Genomic DNA, 14,923 nt, shown 5'->3' with positions numbered 1-14,923 from the left:
AGCATTCAAAAATGTGCTTGAGGCCTAGACAACCAGAAAGTTCTCAATCTAAATTAGAAAGGATAAATAGTGAGGGTCACAAATAGACCAAAAAAGGTAGGGAGAAAGAGATAGTGAACGGTAAACAAGAATTTCAAGAGGATATACTGGGCCAGAGAGAAATCAGTGAAAAGATCTTGAGAGAAAATGAAGTCAAAGCCAAAGAGCGAGGATAAATTATTTTGGTGACAGCAGTTAGAATGGACAACAGGAAGCAAGGGAAGTATCTACAAGAATATGAGGACAAGGTTACAATCACAAATACCAGCTACTTTGGATGAGTAATTCAGTCATCATTAAAAGATCATAAGAACGGCCATACTGGGTCAGACCAAAGGTCCATCTAGCCCAGTATCTTGTCTTTAGACAATGGACAATGCCAGGTGTCCCAGAGAAAATGAACTAAACGAACTAAATGAACTAAATGAAATCATCAAGTGATCCATCAGAATCATAGAATCCTAGGGTTGGTATGAGACCTCAGGAGTCATCGAGTCCAGCCCCCTGCCCAAAACAGGACCAACCCCAACTCAATCAGCCCAGCCAGGGCTTTGTCATGCTGGGACTAATAAATCTCTAAGGATGGAGATTCCACCACCTCCCCAGGGAACCCAGCCCAGTGCTTCCCCACCTGCCATGGGAAACAGTGTTTCCTAATATCCCACCAAGAGCTTCCCCACTGTAACTTGAGATATTGCTCCTTGTTCTGCCACCTGCCCCACTGAGAACAGCCTCTCTCCAGCCTTTTTGGAACCTCCCTTCAGTAGCTGAAGGCTGCTCTCAAATCCCCCCTCACTCTTCTCTTCTGCAGACTGTATAAGCGCAAATCCCTCAGCCTCTCCTCTTAAATCATGTTCCCCGGCCCCCTCTTCATTTTTTTTTTTGCCCTCTGCTGGACTCTCTCCAAAGCGTCTACACTATTTCTATAATGGGGGTGGAGGGCCAGTATAGAATGCAGTACCCCAGATGTGGCCTCACCTGGAGTGTCAAATAAAGGGGAATAATCACTTATAAAAACATAAGAATGGCCGGACTGGGTCAAACCAAAGGTCCATCCGGGCCAGTACCCTGTCTGCCGGCAGCAGCCAATGCCAGGTGCCCCAGAGGGAGGGAATCGAACAGGTAATGATCAAGCGATCTCCCTCCTGCCATCCATCTCCACCCTCTGACAAACAGAGGCCAGGGACACCATTCCTTACCCATACCGGCTAATAGTCATTCATGGACTTAACCTCCATGAATTTATCTAATTCTCTTTTAAACCCTGTTATAGTCCTAGCCTTCACAACCTCCTCTGGCAAGGAGTTCCACAGGTTGACTATGCACTGTGTGGAGAAGAATTTCCTTTTATTTGTTTTAAACCTGCTGCCCATTAGTTTCATTTGGTGGCTCCTAGTCCTTATATTATGGGAACAAGTAAATAACTTTTCCTTATTCAGTTTCTCCACACCACTCATGATTTTATAGACCTCTAGCATATCCCCTCTTCATTTCCACATTTCCAAGCTGAAAAGCCCTAGTCTCTTTAATCTCTCCTCATATGGGACCCGTTCCAAACCCCTCATCATTTTAGTTGCCCTTCTTTGAACCTTTTCTAATGCCAGTATATCTTTTTTGAGATGAGGAGACCACATCTGTACACAGTATTCAAGATGTGGGCGTACCATGGATTTATATAAGGATAATAAGATATTCTCTGTTTTATTTTCTATCCCTTTTTTAATGATTCCTATCATCCTGTTTGCTTTTTTGACTGCCGTTGCACACTGCATGGACGTCTTTAGAGAACTATCTACGATGACTCCAAGATCTTTTTCCTGATTAGTTGTAGCTAAATTAGCCTCCATCATATTATATATGTATAGTTGAGGTTATTTTTACCAATGTGTATTACTTTAAATTTATCCACATTAAATTTCAATTGCCATTTTGTTGCCCAGTCACTTAGTTGGGTGAGATATTTCTGAAGTTCTTCACAGTCTGCTTTGGTCTTAACCACCTTGAGCAGTGTAGTATCGTCTGCAAACTTTTCCACCTCACTGTTTACCCCTTTCTCCAGATCATTTAGGAATAAGTTGAATAGGATTGGTCCTAGGACTGACCCTTGGAGAACCCCACTAGTTACCCCTGCTCATTCTGAAAATTTACTATTTATTCCTACCCTTTGTTTCCTGTCTTTTAGCTAGTTCTCAGTCCATGAAAGGATCTTCCCTCTTATCCCATGACAACTTAATTTACATAAGAGCCTTTGGTGAGGAACTTGTCAAAGGCTTTCTGGAAATCTAAGTACACTACATTCACTGGATCCCCCTTGTCCATGTTTGTTGACCCCTTCAAAGAACTCTGATAGATTAGTAAGACAGGATTTCCCTTTACAGAAACCATGCTGAAATTTGCCCAATAAATTATGTTCTTCTATGTGTCTGACAATTTTATTCTTTACTATACTTTCAACTAATTTGCCTGGTACAGACATTAAATTTACTGGTCTGTAATTGCCAGGAACACCTGTAGAGCCCTTTTCATATATTGGCATTACATTAGCTATCTTCCAGTCATTGGGTGCAGAAGCTGCTTTAAAGGATAGGTTACAAACCATAGTTCATAGTTCCATGATTTCACATTTGAGTTCTTTCAGACTCTTGGGTGAATGCCATTCGGTCCCGCTGACTTGTTACTGTTAAGTTTACCAATTAATTCCAAAACCTCCTCTAATGACACTTCAATCTGTGACGAGTCCTCTGTGCTGGTTAGGCCTCAGTTCGAGTATTGTATCCAGTTCTGGACACCGCATTTCCAGAAAGATGTGGAGAAATTGGAGAGGGTCCAGAGAAGAGTAACAAGAATGATTAGCGGTCTAGAGAACATAACCTATGAAGGAAGACTGAAAGACTTGGGCTTGTTTAGTTTGGAAAGGAGAAGACTGAGGGGTGACATGAGAGCAGTTTTCAGGTATCTAAAAGGGTGTCACAAGGAGGAGGGAGACAAGTTGTTCTCCTTGGCCTCTGAGGATAGAACAAGAAGCAATGGGCTTAAACTGAAGCAAGGGAGGTTTAGGTTGGACATTAGGAAAAAGTTCCTAACTGTCAGGGTGGTCAAACACTGGAACAAATTGCCCAGGGAGGTTGTGGAACCCCCATCTCTGGGGATATTTAAGAGTAGGTTAGATAAATGTCTATCAGGGATGGTCTAGACCCAATGCTCCCCAATGCGGTGCCTGTGGGGCCACGGCGCCCGCTAGGGCATTTATGTGCGCCCGCCAAAACATCTGGGCTGGCCCCGCTCCCGGCGTGCGGCACACACGCGATGCCGGCACCGGGAGCAGGGCACGTGGGCAGCCCCTGATCCAGGCGCGGCTTCCTGCCTCTGATGTACTTAAAAGACATTTTGTTATTACCTTGTGAGTTTCTGGTTAGCTGTTCTTCAAACTCCTTTTTGGCTTTTCTTATTACATTTTTACACTTAATTTGGCAGTGTTTATGTTCCTTTCTATTTACCTCTCTAGGATTTGACTTCCACTTTTTAAAAGATGCCTTTTTATCTCTCATACTCCTCCTAATGTGCCCCAATATGCCATTAGCCTTCTTGGCTACAAGGGCGCCCTGTTGACTCATCTCCAGCTTCTCATCCACTGCAATCCCCAGGTCCTTTTCTCTGAACTGCTACTTAGCCATTTGGTCCCCAGCCTGTACCAATGCTTGGGATTCTTCCGTCCCAAGTGCAGGGCTCTACACTTGTCCTTGTTGAACCTCACCAGATTTCTTGTGGCCCAATCCTCCAATTTGTCTAGGTCACGCTGGACCCTATTCCTTAGTGTATCTACCTCTCCCCCTAGCTTACTCCCCCATCCCCTCATCCAGGTCATTAATAAAGATATTGAACAAAACCGGCCCCAGGACCATATGTTGGGACACTCTACTTGATACTGACCACCAGTCAGACATCAAGCCATTGAGCACTACCAATTGACTCTGATGATCTAGCCAACTTTCTATCCACTTTATAGTCCATTTATCCAATCCACACTTCCTTAACTTGCTGGCAAGAATATTGTGGGAGACTGTATCAAAAACTTTGCTAACGTCAAGATATATCACATCCACCCTCCTCCCAATGTCCACAGAGCCAGTCAGGATTTTGTTTTTTGTTTGCTCTCTGTCTTCTCCCCTTCATGCTTCTGGGCACAGTAAATACAACATCTGAGGAGTCTCTCAGAAGGAAGGCAGCATGAATAGAGAGAGATCAGCTGTTGTGTCCTGCACAGTATGTGCCATATTTGTCTTCCTCACAGAAGACAGAAGAGACTTTGTCTGTATGGAGCCCTCACCAAAGGCTCTTGTGTAAATTACATGGCCATGGGATAAGAGGGAATGTCCTTTCTTGGATTGAGAACTGGTTCAAAGACAGGAAACAAAGGGTAGAAATAAATGGTAAATTTTCAGATTGGAGAGGGGTAACTAGTGGTGTCCCCCAAGGGTCAGTCCTGAGACCAATCCTTTTCAACTTATTCATAAATGATCTGGAGAAAGGGGTAAGCAGTGAGGTGGTAAAGTTTGCAGATTATACCAAACTGTTTAGGATAGTCTAGACAGAAGCAGACTGTGAGGGACTCCAAAAAGATCTCACCAAACTGAGTGATTGGGCAACAAAATGGCAAATGAAATTTAATGTGGATAAGTGTAAAGTAATACACATTGGGAAAAATAACCCCAACTATAGGTACAGTATGATGGGGGCTAATTTGGCTATGACAAATCAGGAAAGAGATCTTGGAGCTATCATGGATTGTTCTCTGAAAACTTCCACACAGTGTGCAGCGGCGGTCAAAAAAGCAAATAGGATGCTAGGAATTATTAAGAAAGGGATAGAAAATAAGACACAGAATATCTTACTGCTGCTGTATAAAACTATGGTATGCCCACATCTTGAATAGTGTGTACAGGTGTGGTCTCCTCACCTCAAAAAAGATATTTTGGCCTTGGAAAGGGTTCAGAAAAGGGCAACTAAAATGATTTGGGGTTTGGAATGGGTCCCATATGAGAAGAGGTTAAAGCAACTGGGACTCTTCAGTTTAGAAAAGAGGAGACTGAGGGGAGATATGATAGAGGTCTATAAAATCATGAGTGGTGTGGAGAGGGCGGATAAAGAAAAGTTATGTATTAGTTCCCATAATAGAAGAACTAGAGGACACCAAATGAAATTAACAGGTAGCAGGTTTAAAACTAATAAAAGAAAGTTCTTCTTCACACAACGTGTAGTCAACCTGTGGAACTCCTTGCCAGAGGAGGCTGTGAAGGCTAGGACTATAACAGAGTTTAAAGAGAAGCTAGATAATTTCATGGAGGTTAGGTCCATAAAAGGCTATTAGCCAGGGGATAGAAATGGTGTCCCTGGCCTCTGTCAGAGGATGGAGAGGGATGGCAGGAGACAAATTGCTTGATCATTGTCTTCGGTCCACCCTCTCTGGGGCACCTGGTGCTGGCCACTGTCGGCAGACAGGATACTGGGCTAGATGGACCTTTGGTCTGACCCAGTACGGCTATTCTTATGTTACGTTCTTATGTTAAGTGAAAGCTGTTAGCCTTCTCTTCAGTTATGGAGAAAGACTGGAGACCCAAGTATCAACCCTGCGTTCCATCAGAGAAAATGAACGTTGTCCCGACTGAAGTCAGCGTTTGATACTGCAGACATAGCATCCTGAAGAGCCAGAGAGGGCAGTGCACAATGGGGAAGAAAATTAGCAGCATGTGACCTCCAGAAAACAGACAACTCAGGTATCCCCAATCCAGACAGAGGTAAGTAACCGTTCCAGGCTCTCTGCACAGATACTACTGTGGACAATGATTTGGAAGAAATCTCTGAGGGAAGGGATCAGAAGGACATGCCATCAATCGGAAGGCATGGAATGTATAGTCCTATGGTGAGGTTCCATAACCATCACTCCCAAGAGAAGGAAATGGGTAGTGGTGGTCAGGGACTCCCTCCTAAGGGGGATAGAGTCATCTGCCTGCGGTCCAGAATGAAAACTCTTAAAAGTGTGCTGCTTGCCTGGAGCTAGAACCCAGGATGTGACTAAGTGTCTTCCACGTCTTCCAAGACTGATCAAGCCCCTGGACCACTACCCCTTCCTACTTTTCCATGTAGGAACCAACAAATTGCTAAAAATGAGCTTGAGTGAGTCACTGCAGATTGTGTGAAGCTGGGAAGAAGGATCAAGGAGTTTGAGGTGCAAGTTGTGTTCTTGTCAATCCTCCCTGTTGGAAACAAAAAGGATGGGATCTACCTAATGAAGAGAGAGAAATGCATTTTCACAGGCAGGCTTGCAAATCTAAAGAGTAGGCTTTAAACTAGGTTTGTCGGGGACAGTGATCTAAGCCTGGAAGTAAGTGGGGAAGTGAGATACCGGGAGAAACACAAGGAGAAAGGTGCAAACAAAGGAGGTCTTCCGATTCATACTTATTATCTTAGGTGTCTGTACATTAATGCAAGAAGCCTGGGAAACAAGCAGGAAGAACTGGAAGTCCTGGCACAGTCAAAAAAACTATAATGTGATTGAAATAATGGAGTCTTGATGGGACAACTCACAAGACTGGAGCATAGTCAGGGAAGGGTATAAAGGGCTCTGCAAGGAAGGACAGACAGGAGAAAAGGTGGAGGAGTTGCACTACATGTAAGAGATCAGTAGGATTGTTCAGAGCTCCAGTATAAACTGAGAGAAAAGCCATTGCCTGTCACTGAATCCCAGCTTCTGGCAAACAGAGGCGAGGGACACCATCCCTGCCCATCCTGCTAATAGCCATTGATAATCTCCATGAATTGACTGAGTTTTTTAAACTCCAATCCAAGAGAGCTATGGGAATTTTGGTGTGACAGCCTTCCCCACGTACATAATGGATGATGCTCTTTGTAACCTGAGCACAGGAGGGGTGACCAGATGAATCTTTTGGCCAGGAAGCAAGACAATAGCTGGAGGAGGGGCCTGGCTGGAGGGCTGGAACAAGGCTGCTGAGTTAGTCTCAAGTGGTTTGGGGAACAGGTCAGGGTCTTGGCTTTGAGCCCCCATAACCCCAAGATGGATTGCACGGACTGCTTTTGCTTTCTGTGATGACCATCTATGTTCAACCTGCTGGCTGAAAGTCTCCTCTGACTGCGGAAGGGGATGCAGGGACCATTGACACCCCCTTCCAAGAGCCACTAGCTCACACTGGAAGACAAAAATTCTTTGTTCCCACTCCCTTCAGTGTCCCATCTTCAGCCATGGCCATCTCTGACACTAGAGAGGAAGGAGAGAAAAACACCCAGAATAGACTGGCAGGGAAATTGTTTGTATTATGTGCAGGAGTGAATAACACTTCCTTATTTACTTTCTCCCCACCAATCAGGATTTTATAGACCTTTATCACATCTCCCCTTAGTCTTCTCTCTTCCAAGCTAAGAGTCCCAGTCTTATTCATTAATTCTCAGACGGACGCTGTTCCATACTCCTTAATTTTGTTGCCCTTTTTTCTGTATCTTTTCCGATTTCAATACATCTTTTTTGAGATGAGGCAACTGTATCTGCACTCAGTATTCAAGATGAAGGCAAACCATAGATTTAGATAGAGACAATGTAATATTTTCTGTTTTAGAATGAAAAGAAAATGGTGGATATTTTTCCAATGCTGGGATGAGAAGTGACAAGATTGAGTAACAGCCTGTACGTAGGAGAAACTTGATAGAACTGAAAATGATCCCAAGGTTATGGGCCTTGGAGGTTAGGAAGATAGGAGGAGTTATTGGGGGTGGGAGAAAATTTGTGAGGAAAGATTACAAGCTCACTTTTTGCTATGTCAAATTTCAGTTGACAGTGATCCATACAGGGTGAGATATGCAAGACTGATTCACAGAGACTGCTTTGAATGGAGAAGTGTATCAAAACTGTCATTTCAGCTGAGACACAAACTTATGCAAATGGGGAAAAAAGGATACACAAGGATAAAATGCAGAGTGAGAAGAGTAGGGGACAAGAACAAACTTTTTAGGAAGCGGAGGAGAAAAACACCAGATGACATGCTATAAAAAGAAACTTGTTTGGTAGGAGGAGAATGAAAACAGGACAGTCACAGAAAATAAGAAAGGATACCAAGGAGAAGGCAGTGTCTGCAGAAAGGTCAAACAGGATGAGGATTAAGCACCAAGATTTAGTTAAGAAAAGAATGTTCAAGACTGTGGTGTGAAAACATTTCCTGGGGGATACCAGCATGTGGATGAAAAGCAGCAGGTTGAAACCAATGTTCCCACTAATCTTTTCCATCCATGTGCAGAATAATTATTTCTGTGTCCACCACTAGTACAAAAAGAACCTAGCTGTGGGCATTCTGCTAATCAGGTGGGCAGCATTGGACTCTTTCCTGGGTGGCCGCACAAGTGCTCAGCTTACAGGGAACATTGGTGGAAACCACAGCTCAAATGGCAGTGATGTGGAGAGAAGTGCTTTGAAGAACTTGCTGCCATGGTAACCAATTACCTTCATTACTTCTCTACTCTCATACTGGTGTCCTAGACTGAACACCAACTGCCGTGGCTGTGAGAAGGATGGCATGCGGCAGAGGTGGCCAAACTTACTGACCCCTCTGAGTTGCATATGACAGACAGTCCAGAAGTTCAAGACACAAGGCATGTCTGCAGGGGCTCAGGAATTCAGTCCCCTCTGGCTGAAGCCTAGAATACTGACAGCTGTGCTGGGTAGAGTTGAGGCCCAAGACCTCCCTCCTGCTGGACAGAAGGGCCCCTATGCCTACCTTGCTGCCGCAGGGCTCTCTCCACCCACCAAGTGTGGTAGGCAGAGAACGGGGTATGTGTGCAGGCTCCACAAAACACTTCAACTGTAAAAGAACTGCATGTAGCTCATGTGCCACAATTTGGCCATCCCAATATATGGCCAAGAGACTGCATTCTGTCCTGAAAGATCTGGGCTGGCTGCTCTGAGCGACACATGATCTAGAAGTTTATTTTAAAATAATGTACCTAGGGAATGAAATAACTGGCCCAGAAATCTTCAGTTACTTAAAAGCATAACTACCTGACTAATTAGCACCACATGCTACCAAAAGGCTAGCACTGCCTTCGTGCTTCCTCCCTTACCAGGTTCCATTCTAAACACTGCGGCTACGGCTGCACTTGAAACATCACAGCATTGCTGTGGCAGTGCTTGAGTGTGAAACTATGGCCATGGCACCAGTGCTGGAAGAGAGCTCTCCAGACCTCTTCGTAAACCACCTAAATAAGGGAAGCCCATTTACACGGGTGCTCTACAGTGCTGGAACTTGCTGTTCCCGGGGGGGGTTCTCACTTTCACCAAGCAAGAGCGCTGCAGCGCAAGCAGTGAAGTGGCAGTGCCAGCACAGCCCAAAACAACTTCAAAGCTTCAGCTCAGAATTGTTAGTTCACTTCGTGCAAACAGCTCATTACGATGCAGATAGTGATCCGTTTCAAGAACCTGGTGCGTCCTGGGTGATGCCTCACTCATTCTGCACATGACAAGAACAGCAAGGAAACAACCTGAAAGGGCTTTATGCTAGCCAAGTAAAAAGCCATCATGAGCCAAATAGTGAGGGTGTGCAGTTTCTCTCATACCTATTTCACATGCAACTTTAGGGGGAAAAAACTAGTGGAGACTAGTTTAAGTGGAAGTCAGAGACCACTGTGGAGAGGAACTTCCAGGAAGCCTAAGCTAGACTTTTGTCTTTGTGAAGAATGTGCAAGATGGATCCGTGACCAATGCATTCAGTTCACCTTTTCTCCTGGCTGAGGGGACAGCCACTTACAATAAGCACTAGCAAGTGTAGAAAGGAATACAGTGCCAAAGACTCTAACAGACCGTTCGTGAGGTGCCAAAGATAGTCCAGGATTGTCTGAATGCAAGTCTGAGTTGGGGGCACATTCTGGGAGGCTGACCAGATGAGGAAATGGTTTTCTTTTCAGAAGTGAGCAGTTCCAGTGGAAAGTTTTCTATTGTCGTGGAGAACGCTCAGGATAGCCACTGACCAATGCACTGTGTCTGTACTCAACCACCAACTAATGATGCTGTGAGGCTCAGTGCTTGAGGGTTTGCAGGCAGCACTCACCCATGACAATGCATTAGGAGGACCTTAGTCACTGGCAACTTTAAGGGTTCCTGAGGGTAAAGTCTGCAGAGGTTTGAATACAACCCCTGCCTTGGGGAGAGTGACAAGCTGAATCATAAAAGTCCTGTTAGGGTTGTCCATTGGTGTGCTGATGTCTGGCTTCCTGGCTCTCTGGTGCTCCCCACCACCCTGTCCTGCTGGCCCAGATACTTTGGTCTCCACCAGAAAAAGCAGAGTTGGGATCGCCCCCCTGCAGAGCAACACAGCCATTGAACCAGTTCAGCTCTGGAAGGACTCAGCTACAAGGGACCAAAACCCCTTATCCTGTGTAAAAGTTTTACACACAGAGAGGTTATAAGGTCTGTGCATTTATCAATGAAAGTGAGATATGCACAGTGGTTGTGTCCCCCCACCCCAACCACGAACAATTATTTACACCGGGCTTGGTAATAAAAGTGTTTTATTACTTTATAAAAAGCAGAATTTAAGTGGCTGATACTTGTGACTGTTTTCACTAAGTTACTAAATTAAAATGAACAAATCCACCAAAACACTTGTGGTACATGCAAATTCTTACTCTAAACAGCTGTCCTTATTTCAGATAAAGAATTTCAAGTCAGAGCTGATCTTTACTCTGGCTTGGGTCTACAGTTTTTCAAAGTCCTTTGTTGTCAGGTATCTTCTCAGGGTGGGCTAGGTAGTTTCAAAGGGCAGCTGAAGACAAAAGACTAATTGCTTCTTATTGATTTTCCCCAGAGCAGGAATTTTTCGTTTAAGATAGATTCCAATTCTAGGTGGCATGGTCACATGGATTTCTAGGACCAAACATGGTCTGGGCTTATAGAACAAACATGACTAGTCACAAATTGTAGGTTTGAACAGTGAATCATTAAGCACCCGAAGAATCACTAATGGCCGTCATTAGCACATTGAGAACTATAAACCGATTCACACTTTATATTTCTAACTTCACAAAGAATCATAGAATACTATATCTGGAAGGGACCTCAGGAAGGTCATCGAGTCCAGTTCCCTGCCCTCACGACAGGACGAAGAAACATCTTGATCATCCCTGACAGGTATCTGTCCAACCTGCTCTTACATATCCCCAGCGAGGAAGATTCTACCACCTCCCCAGGCAATTTATTCCAGTGTTTAACCACCCTGACAAGTAGGAAATTTTTCCTAATGTCCAACCTAAACCTCTCTTGCTGAAATTTAACCCCATTGCTTCTTGTCCTATTATCAGAGGCCAAGGAGAATAATTTTTCTCTCTCCTCCATGTAATACCCTCTCAGGTACTTGAAAACTGCTATCATGTCCCCCCTCAGTCTTCTCTTTTCCAAGCTAAACAAATCCAATTCTTTCAGTCTTCCCTCATAGGTCATGTTTTCCTAGGTCATGTTTTTCATCATTCTTATTGCTCTCCTCTGGACCTTCTCCAATTTCTCCACACGTTTTATGAAATGTGGTGACCAGAACTGGACACAATACTCCAACTGAGGCCTAATCAGGGCAGATTAGAGTGGAAGAATGACTTCTGGTGTCTTGCTCACAACACCTCTATTAACGCAGCCCAGAATCATGTCTGCTTTTTTGGCAACAGTGTCACAGTGTTAATTCATATTTCGCTTGTGGTCGACTATGACCCTTAGATCCCTTTCTGCAGTATTCCTACCCATAGTCTCCTATAGACAACCACCTAACCTCAAGATGATTCTTACCAACAACCACAGGACATACCACACTAATACCAACCCTGGTACCTTCCCTTGCAACAAACCCCGTTGCCAGCTTTGTCCACATATTTATTCTGCTGATACCATTATTGGACCTAACCAAGTGAGTTATAAGATCAAGAACACATATTCCTGCGCATCCAGAAATATAATCTATGCTATCATGTGCCGAAAGTGTCCGTCTGCTATGTACATTGGAAAAACATCTCAGACACTTCGCCAAAGGATTAATGCCCACAAAACAGATATCAGACAAGATCACAAAGAAAAAACAGTTTCTTGCCATTTTAACCAGAAAGGACACTCTCTCAATGACTTAACCACCTGCATTCCGCTACAAAGATCTTTTACATCTGCACTTGAAAGGGAATCCTCTGAACTGTCATTCATGTTAAAATTCGACACTCTCCAAAGAGGATTGAACAAACACTTGAACTATCTTACACATTACCAAGATAGCTTTCCCAATTATCACCTCTAATACCATTAACTCACAAATATCCCACTCTCCCCACCTCTAATATCGTCAATTCACAGACACTTACCTTCCTTCCTCCCCCCCCCCTGCATCCCCCTCCTGTTCTGAAATGTGATTTGTCCTTTTCATATGTGTTCATTTTTTTTAATTGTATCCTTTGGTATATATGGTTGTGACTATTTTCTTCCACTATTTGATCTGAGGAAGTGGGTCTGGCCCACGAAAGCTCATCATCTAATAAACCATCTTGTTAGTCTTTAAAGTGCTACATTGTCCTGCATTTTGCTTCACCTACCCAGAAAGTCACTTTCCATTCTGTATGTGTGAAACTGTTCCTTCCTAAGTGGCGCACTTCCCATTTGTTCTTATTAAACTTCATCCTATTTACCTCAGACCATTTCTCCAATTTGTCCAGGTCATTTTGAATTATGACCCTATTCTCCAAAGCACTGGTGTGATGGACAAGAAGAGTGCTGACCAGTACCCAGTGACTAAGGGGTTAAACTCAGGTAGCTAGCAAAGGTGTTCACCAGGCTGTGTTGAAGTTTAAATTGGATATAGATTCCTTGCCTGCTTTCCTTGTGTAAGGCTAATAGCTGTTGATGGACCTAACCTCCATGAATCTATCTAGCTCTTTTTTGAACCCTGTTAAAGTCCTAGCCTTCACCACATCCTCTGGCAAGGAGTTCCACAGGTTGACTGTGCGCTGAGTAAAGAAAAACTTCCTTTCTTTGTTTTAAACCTGCTGCCTATTATTTTTATTTGGTGACCCTAGTTCTTATATTGTGGGAATAAGTAAATAACTTTTCCTTATTCATTTTTTCCACACCAATCATGATTTTATAGACCTCTATCATATCCCCCCTTCATCTCCTCTTTGCTAAACTGAAAAGTCCCAGGCTTTTTAATCTCTCTTCTTATGGGACCCATTCCAAACCCCTCATCATTTTTGTTGCCCTTTTCTGAACCTATTCCAATGCCAATGCAGCTTTTTTGAGATGAGGTGACCACCTCATCAAGATGTGGACGTACCATAGTTTTATACAGAGACAATAAGATAGTCTGTCTTATTTTCTATCCCATTTTTTAATGATTCCTCACATTGTTTGCTTTTTAGACTGCCGCTGCACACTGAGTGCGTGTTTTCAGAGAACTATCCATAATGACTCCAAGATCTTTCTCTTGAGTAGTTGTAGCCGAATTAATCCCGATCATACTGTATGTATAGTTGGGATTATTTTTTCCAATGTGCATTACGTTACATTTAACAACAGTAAATTTCATTTGCCATTGTTTTGCTCAATCACAGGTGTCTTGTTTTAACATATTTTCTTCCACACGAATGGACTGCTTAAAATATATGAATATGCATATGTGTGTGTGTGTGTTGTTTGTATTGGTGATGTATATCCACACACTACGTCAATATTGGTGTTGCACATAAGAAAATTCAACCCGCCCAAGTATAGAAAATGGATAGAAAGTGTTACAGATTAAAACGCACAGACTTGCATCCCTGGGATTTAGCTTACTTACAGTGAAAGGGGGGAGGGATAGGGACTCAGCACAGAGGAGTTTAACCAAATAACAAAAAGAAAATAATCTGATTGCACCTAAATAAACATTCCCTATCTACTCGTGTATCCATACATTTCCAAGGTCCAGTCCAATTCTAGGCCCAGGTATTCCTTTTTTTTTTTTTTTTTTTAAATTAAGGGACGGTATCCCTGCCCAGTTAAATTTTTCTTTGTTCCTAGCTCCTGGTTTAAATTCCCACAAAAAAAAACAAAAAAACAAAAAAACAAACAACCCCCCCCCCCCCACACACACACACAAGCAGAATTCCTTTCGATTCAAATCTCAACACTTTCTTCCCAGTGGTTCTCCTGGCTCCATGCCAATACTTTCTAGCTACCTGGATTTAACTTTTAGTTACAGAACGGTGGGATGTTTAGAAAAGGACAGCACTCCTTCCATCCATCACTGCACATAACAAAAATTATTCCACACATGGATGGAAAAAATTACAGGGAACATTGAACAGCGCATTTTACAATTATTGCTGTGAATCTTGTTGCAGAGTCCAATGCATCCAGAAAAGCCTGCAGCATTGTGAGAAATGAGGTAACTCTCCATTTCAAACAACTGGAATTGTTCCAGTGAATTATCAGGCAGCTAGAACACAAACTAGGGTATGGCTTCCCATTAGAGAATTGGCAATCTGAAGTTGAAGACTTGCCGTAGAATAAATGGTCCTCCAAAAATATCAAGCTTTTTAGCATCTTTGCTCATGGGTGGGCTTAGCCTTACACCAACGGCTTCTCTTATTTGCTAAGGTGGCAATCAATTTGCCAGACGTGGGCCAGAACTTGGTTTTTACATTCTGTTCATTTGGCCATTGCAGGAAGGGATCTGCCAAATAGCTCTGGCTAGCTGTATGATGGCATCATTTATAAGCAGGATGAACTTCCCTCCCCCGGGCCCTTTTCTCTGGGTCCTGCGCCTCCTACCCCCTGCTCCTCTGCCCTAAATCATATACAGTAAACATTTACTGATGTTTA

The 14,923-nt window shown here is 43.5% G+C and overlaps 1 protein-coding gene across 13 annotated transcripts in view; it reads right to left on the bottom strand.

The window, feature by feature from the left end:
* DTNB (dystrobrevin beta) overlaps nucleotides 1-14,923 on the bottom strand; it is a 321,996-nt gene that overhangs the window by 226,864 nt on the left and 80,209 nt on the right. The window lies entirely within an intron of this gene.

The sequence above is a fragment of the Pelodiscus sinensis genome, chromosome 3 (genome assembly GCF_052426305.1).
Source record: "Pelodiscus sinensis isolate ZL-2025 chromosome 3, ASM5242630v1, whole genome shotgun sequence".
NCBI lineage: Eukaryota > Metazoa > Chordata > Testudines > Trionychidae > Pelodiscus > Pelodiscus sinensis.
The sequence above is the reverse complement of the archived record's forward strand: the minus strand, read 5'-3'. Positions and strand labels throughout refer to the sequence as shown.